Genomic DNA, 8520 nt, shown 5'->3' on the forward strand with positions numbered 1-8520 from the left:
ATAGAAGGACACACTGGTTTCATGCTGTCTGTCTCTCTGTCTCCCTCTCTCATTGTAGCTGCAGGAGAGCCTCTTAAAGCTCAAGTGGAAGCTAACCTCCATTTGTTGTGTATTTAAAAAAGAATGCATGCACTTAAGTGCTCCTCATTGCCTCCCGCACTATTGCAACAGACAGGTGGAGAGAGACACTGAGTGAAAGTGGATACACACATGAAATGCCCAGGTACACTTAAAGAGACTGACATATTATCTCTAAATATCTGTATTTCTCTCTCTCTCTGTCTCCTCTCTTTCACTCACACACACACACACACACACACACACACACACACACACACACACACACACACACACACACATACACACACACACACACACACACACACACACACAGTCTTGTGCAACTAACCTTGTGGGGACATACAATTCAGTCCCATTCAAAATCCTATTTTCCTTAACCCCTAACCCTAACCTGTACCCTAACCCGTACCCTAACCCTAACCCTAATCTTAACCTTAACCCTAACCTTAACCCAAAAATCTAACCTTAACCCTAACCCTAGCTCCTAACCCTAAAACTTACCCTAGCTCCTAGCCCTAACCCTAAACCTAATTCTAACCCTAAAACTAATTCTAACCTTAACCCTAAACCCCCTAGAAATAGCATTTGACCTTGTGGGGACTAACAAAATGTCCTCAGGTGGTGACATTTGTGTTCATTTACTATACTTGTGGGGGCTTCTGGTCCCCACAAGTATAGTTAAACACGTCCACACACACACACACACACACACACACACACACACACACACACACACACACACACACACACACACACACACACACACACACACACACACACACACACACACACACACACACACACACTAGCCCTGACTCTCTCTCTGTAGCTTTATATCTCCCCGGACAGTGCTCAGAGATGTTGAGATGGGCCCTGACCCACAGAGCAAAGAGTGAGAGTCGTTTAGACTTTAGTTAAACAAGGGCACTTACATTTTAAAGGGCCATAATCGTCAAAAAGGGAAACTGTAAAATCGATAGACGAGATGTTTAAAAAGACAAGGAAAGAACAGTAGGTGTGGATGTTGGTGGTGATTAGAATAGTTTTATGAGTAAGTGTGTGTATACAGTGCCTTGCAAAAGTATTCATCCCCCTTGCCATTTTTCCTATTTTGTTGCATTACAACCTGTAATTTAAATGGATTTTTATTTGGATTTCATGTAATGGACATACACAAAATAGTCCAAATTGGTGAAGTGAAATGAAAACAATTACTTGTTTCAAAAAATTATAAAAAATAAATAACGGAAAAGTGGTGCGTGCATATGTATTCACCCCCTTTGCTATGAAGCCCCTAAATAAGATCTGGTGCAACCAATTACCTTCAGAAGTCACATAATTAGTTAAATAAAGTCCACCTGTGTGCAATCTAAGTGTCACATGATCTGTCACATGATCTCAGTATATATATACCTGTTCTGAAAGGCTATGGGGATGTTTTTCATCGGCAGGGACTGGGAAACTGGTCAGAATTGAAGGAATGATGGATGGCGCTAAATACAGGGAAGTTCTTGAGGGAAACCTGTTTCAGTCTTCCAGAGATTTGAGACTGGGACGGAGGTTCACCTTCCAGCAGGACAATGACCCTAAGCATACTGCTAAAGCAACACTCGATTGGTTTAAGGGGAAACATTTAAATGTCTTGGAATGGCCTAGTCAAAGCCCAGACCTCAATCCAATTGAGAATCTGTGGTATGACTTAGAGATTGCTGTACACCAGCGGAACCCATCCAGCTTGAAGGAGCTGGAGCAGTTTTGCCTTGAAGAATGGGAAAAAATCCCATTGGCTAGATGTGCCAAGCTTATAGAGACATACCCCAAGAGACTTGCAGCTGTAATTGCTGCAAAGGGTGGCTCTACAAAGTATTGACTTTGGGGGGGTGAATAGTTATGCACGCTCAAGTTTTCAGTTTTTTTGTCTTATTTCTTGTTTGTTTCACAAGAAAAAATATTTTGCATCTTCAAAGTGGTAAGCATTTTGTGTAAATCAAATAATAGAACCCCCCCAAAAAATCCATTTTAATTCCAGGTTGTAAGGCAACAAAATAGGAAAAATGCCAAGGGGGGTGAATACTTTTGCAAGCCAGTGCATTTGGAAAGTATTCAGGCCACTTCACTTTTTCCACATTTTGTTACGTTATAGCCTTATTCTAAAATTGATTAAATTGTTTTTTCCCTCATCAATCTACACACAATTTATTTAAAAAAACAAAATATATATAGGTAGTCAGACCCTTTACTCAGTACTTTGTTGAAGCAACTTTAGGAGGCATTGTGTGTAGATTGATGAGGAAAAACATTTATTTAATCCATTTAAGGATAAGGCCGTAATGTACTGCAACAAAATGTGAAAAAGGGAAGGGGTCTGAATACTTTCCGAATGCACTGTGTGGGCAGTTGTGTGTAAGTGTGTGTGCATTCGTGTGGGTGTGTCCGTACGTGTGTTGGGGTGTGCAAGGTGGGGCTAGATCCATATCCAGGCCACCACACAGGCCCCTGTGATTCAACTAGCACACCTGCCCATTCTGGGCAAGCATCCAATCAGGACAGCAATCTGGTGGTCAATCAAGGCCCTTGCTGTGATGTCACAGTGACAGAGTTCAGGGTTCCGGCGGCTGGCTGGGAGGGTGTAAATGCTCTGACTCACACTACTGGACCTCTGGGCAGGGGGCTGAGGCTGGATGGTAGGGCCACATATTGCTGCCAGTCAGCCCCAACATATGTGAGTGTGAGTGGGCCTGCCGGCAGGGGGTGAGGGGGTGGAGAACCAGACTGCTGGAGCAGGATGCCTGGATGCTAGGCTACTGGAAGCAGGCTGGGGTGAATGGATGTGGATGTGTGACCATTGACTGGAATAGCTGAGCTGGCCTGTATGCTATGTAGTGTGGGTGGGCATGATTACTTCTTGTATTTGCCTGTATGTGTGTATTTGTGTTTGTGATACACAATGCTGATACATAGTCTTCACCTTTATACTATAATGAATGACTCACAATGCAGTCTGCCCACGGATGACAGCGATATCTGAATCCAAATGGAGGGCGGCAGGTGGCAGAGACAGACTACGTATGAATTTGACTGACAGCCCTGTTAATTCTAATGTGATTAATATTTCAGAGCTGTCTTGCCATGTGAATGCCAGTGTAATCTAAAACAGTCTTTCTGAGACCCACTCAGTTCTCCAAACTGCTGCCCCACAACCACCCTGATCCTGAATGAGTCACCCAGCTCTGGTGCCCTGAGCCTGGGGGAGGGGAAGGTAGGGGATGGGAGGGGAGGGGAGGCAGGACGGAGTGGAAATGTACTGTGCAGCACTGACACCACCTGCGGTTAGGGGAGAGAGGAGTGGCTGGAAGGGTGGTAGGGACCACAGACCCACTACAGGGCATTGGAGGAAAAGAGGAGAGTCAGGGAGGAGGAGGAAGAGGGAGCAGATGTGCTGGCTGAAACGTAACCTTAAAGGTCGTCAGTGATGAGGATCTGAGTGGTTCTATTGCTGTAACACTCATATGTGAATATTTCATGTGCGTTTATACTTCAAGCACTGTACGGCACTGCGGAATAATATTATTCACTAGTTGTCACTAGCCACAGCCAAAATATCAATACAGTCAGATACAGTACTATGCTGATGTTATTACTACCTACATTATACATAACCGACTATATATACAGTATATACAGTATGTAGCACTGCAGTATTTGCGCAGTATTCCATTGTGCACTTAACTCAAAACTAGCCTGTGGTATTAATGCAAATCTGCGAGCCCAAAATATACAGTGGATCAGTGGGCTTGTGATTATTAAGGGCAGTTAAATCCATCCTACTCTCCCTCCATGTGACGTTCTGGCTCCGGGACTCTTAGTTGTGAGCCAGGGTGGTCATTTTCTTTTGGGTGTATTTCTATGTGGGATCTAGTTGTTTCATTTCTATGTTTGGGTTTTATGTTGAGTAGTCATATGACTCCCAATCGGAGGTAACGAGTGTCAGCTGTCGGCTCGTTATCTCTGATTGGGAGCCATATTTATTCTGTATGTTTTCTTGTGGGCATTGTGGGTTATTGTTCCGTGTTTCAGTCGTTGTACTGTGGACTTCACGAGTCGTCTTTTGTTTTGTATTTCGGTGCTTTTTCCAATTAAAGTCATGTTCGTTCAACGCGCTGCGCTTTGGTCTCCTTCACTCCTAGACGATCGTGACACTCCAGCACTTATCAGATCAGTAGACTCTGAGCAACCAGCTAACCCACAGCACAGGACAGGACTTACTATCTAACACAAGCCATAAGCTGTGTTCAATAGGCATGACAAGGATAAACATCAGTGAAAACCTCCCTGGGTCGTCACCAGGCGTATGTACGCCCATAAGGGCAGGGCAGTGCTTAATTTGAGCCAGATCCTGCCGGAACAGGATCCGGCACCTCTCCGTTTTGGACTGTTTCATTCCGTAACCTACTTGGCAGGATCTGGTACCTCTTGTGGCATGAAAAATGGTCACTTTTTGCAATATAAATATTTGAATAAAAGTGATCAAAGTTCATTTGAGTTGCCTCTTCATTTCTATGATTGTGACGAGGTGTGAATGAAGGAGTCAGGCGCAGGAGGTAAAACACCGAAGTCCAGAGTTTATTCCGTTTACATAAATAAAACGCACCCAGCGTCAAAACGAAATTATTCCACCTTGGCAATAACAAATGGAAGAGTAGCTCAACCGAGCTACTCGCTCTCACAATGAAACAATCACTCACAAAGACAAGGGGAACAGAGGGAACACTTATACACATACTAATTAAGGGAATGAGTACCAGGTGTGTGTGATTGACAAGACAAGACATGACAAGTGGAGTGAAGAGAATGGGATCGGCAGTAGCTAGTAAGCCGGTGACGACGAACGCCGAAACCTGCCCGAACAAGGAAGGGAGGCAGCCTCGGCGGAAGTCGTGACAGTACCCCCCCCCCCCCCCCCCCCTTGACGCGTGGCTCCAGCAGTGCGCCGACCCCGGCCCCGGGTCGGCCAGGATGACGCGGAGCAGGGCGAGTCGGATGGCGACGGTGGAAATCCCTCAACAGGGAGGGTTCGAGGATGTCCCTCCTTGGGACCCAGCACTGTTCCTCCGGACCGTACCCCTCCCACTCCACGAGATACTGAAGGCCCCCCACCCGACGCCTCGAATCCAGTATGGAACCGACCGAGTACGCCGGGGCCCCCTCAATGTCCAGAAGAGGTGGAGGAACCTCCCGCACTTCAGACTCCTCGAGCGAACCAGCTACCATCGGCCTGAGGAGAGACACATGAAACGAGGTGTTAATACGATAATTGGGAGGGAGTAACAACCTGTATGTAACCTCGTTTATCCTCCTCAGGACTTTAAACAGCCCCATAAACGGCGGGCTCAGCTTCCGGCAGGGCAGGCGGAGGGGTAGATTCCGGGTCGAGAGCCAGAACCGATCCCCCGGTACGAAAACCGGGGCCTCCCTGCGGTGGCGGTCAGCGTTCGCCTTCTGACGATGCACGGCGCGCTGGAACATTGTCCCAAGTCTCCTCCGCGCGCCGAAACCAGTCATCCACCGCAGGAGCCTCGGTCTGGCTCTGGTGCCACGGTGCCAGGACCGGTTGGTAACCCAAAACACATTGGAAGGGTGTTAGGTTAGTGGAGGAGTGGCGGAGAGAGTTCTGAGCGTATTCTGCCCATGGCAGGAACACCGACCACTCCCCTGGCCGGTCCTGACAGTAGGTCCGCAGGAACCTACCCACATCTTGATTCACCCTTTCCACCTGCCCATTACTCTCAGGGTGAAATCCAGAGGTCAGGCTGACCGAGACCCCCAGACGTTCCATGAACACCTTCCAGACTCTAAACATGAACTGGGGACCTCGGTCGGACACTATATCCTCTGGTACCCTGTAGTGCCGGAAGACGTGAATAAACAGAGGCTCCGCAGTTTGTAGAGCCGTGGGGAGACCGGGCAGAGGAAGGAGGCGGCAGGACTTCGAAAAGCGATCCACAACGACCAGGATAGTGGTGTTACCTTGGGAGAGGGGAAGATCAGTAAGAAAATCAATACTAAGGTGAGACCATGGTCGTTGTGGAACTGGTAAAGGTTGTAGCTTACTCGCTGGGAGGTGCCTAGGTGCCTTACTCTGGGTGCACACTGAGCAGGAGGAAACATACACCCTCACGTCCTTAGCCAAGGTAGGCCACCAGTATTTCTCGGTTAGACAGCGCATTGTACGACCGATACCTGGATGACCAGAGGAGGGTGTCGTGTGTGCCCAGTAGATCAGACGATCATGGATAAGCGCAGGCACGTCCTGCAGCCCAGCTGGACACTGCGGTGGAGATGGATCTGTGCGTAATGCCTGCCCTATATCCGCGTCCATCGCCCATACTACCGGCGCCACAATTCATGAGGCCGGGAGTATGGGGGTGTTGTCTCTGGGCCTCTCCTCTGTGTCATACAGCCGAGACAGTGCGTCTGCCTTCACGTTCTTCATACCCGGAATGTATGAGAGTGTGAAATCAAACCGGGTGAAGAAGAGGGCCCACCTGGCCTGGCGAGGATTCAGCCTCCTCGCTGCCCGAATGTACTCCAGGTTACGGTGGTCTGTCCAGACGAGGAAAGGGTGTTTCGCCCCTTCGAGCCAATGCCTCCACACCGTCAAAGCTCGTACAACAGCCAGCAGCTCCCGATCACCAACGCCATAGTTCTGCTCCGCCGAGCTGAGCTTCTTCGAAAAGAAGGCACAGGGGCGGAGTTTGGGTGGTGTGCCCGAGCGTTGGGATAAGACAGCGCCTATCCCTACCTCGGATGCATCCACCTCCACTACGAACGGTAGTGATGGATCGGGGTGAGCCAGTACCGGGGCTGAGGTGAACAGACCCCGCAATCTACTGAAGGCCAAATCAGCCTCAGCAGACCAGCGGAGCCGGGACGGCCCACCCTTCAACAAGGAGGTAATAGGAGCTGCGACCTTGCCAAAGCCCTGAATAAACCTCCGATAGTAGTTGGCAAAGCCAAGGAAGCGCTGCACCTCCTTCACCGTGGTTGGAGTCGGCCAATTACGCACAGCTGAAATGCGATCTCCCTCCATCTCCACACCTGTGGTAGTAATGCGGTATCCGAGGAAGGAGATTGACTGCTCGAAAAACTCACACTTCTCTGCCTTGGCATAAAGATCATTCTCCAGCAGTCGGACCAGTACCTTGCGAACCAGGGACACATGCTCGGTGCGCATAACGGAATACACCAGGATGTCATCGATGTAGACCACCACACCGCGACCAAGCATGCCCCGAAACACCTCGTTCACAAAGGACTGGAAAACGGATGGAGCATTCATCAAATCGTAGGGCATCACCAGGTATTCATAATGCCCCGAGGTTGTGCTGAATGCTGTTTTCCACTCATCCCCTTCCCGAATAAGCACCAGGTTGTAGGCACTCCTGAGGTCTAATTTGGTGAAAAAACGGGCCCCATGCATTGACTCAATCACCGAAGGAATGAGGGGCAGAGGATAACTAAATCGTACAGTCACCTTATTCAGTGGTCGATGATCAATGCACGGGCGTAAACCGCCATCTTTCTTCTTTACAAAGAAGAAACTCGAGGAAGCAGGTGAAGTGGAGGGACGTGTATACCCCTGGCGCAGGGACTCGGTGACGTAGGTTTCCATAGCCTCCATTTCAGCCTGCGACGGGATACACATGACTGGGAGGTACAGCGTCTACCCAAAGGTTTATCGCGCAATCCCCCTCCCGATGAGGTGGTAATTTAGTCGCTTGTGTCTTGGAAAACGCGAGCGCCAGATCATGGTATTCGGGGGGAATGGGCACGGTGGGGGTACCGTCTGGACTTTCCACCGTGGTCGCACCAACGGAAAGACCTAGACACCTACCCGGACACTCACGCGACCACCCCGTAAGAACCCTCTGTGGCCATGACAAATTGGGGTTGTGAAGGGCTAACCACGGAATACCTAAGACTACAGGGTAAGCAGGAGACTCAATAATCAAAAAAGTGATCTGCTCAACATGCGTCTCCTGTGTAATCATGGTGACTGGTACAGTAACCTCCTTAACCAACCCGGACCCTAATGGTCGACTATCAAGTGCTCTGATGGGGAGTGGAATGGATAGGGCAACCAATGAAATGCCTTGACGGCGTGCAAATCCCCTGTCCATAAAGTTCCCAGCTGCGCCTGAATCGACTAGCGCCTTACACTGGGAAACTATCAGGTGATCGGGAAAGGAGATAGATAAGGTACAGTGCGCCGCAAAGGGCTCTGAACTATTTTAGTTGTTCGTTACCTGGGGTGATGCGTGAGTACCCTGCCTACTGCCTCCAGACCCAAAGGAACGTTGACTGCGACGTGAGGTGGATTGTTCCTTCGTGCCACCAGAGTGGCACTGTAGCTGTCCTCCTGCACTCTCTCGACCGGCG

Source organism: Coregonus lavaretus (genome assembly GCF_964263955.1).
Source record: "Coregonus lavaretus genome assembly, contig: HAP1_SCAFFOLD_3140, whole genome shotgun sequence".
Taxonomy (NCBI): domain Eukaryota; kingdom Metazoa; phylum Chordata; class Actinopteri; order Salmoniformes; family Salmonidae; genus Coregonus; species Coregonus lavaretus.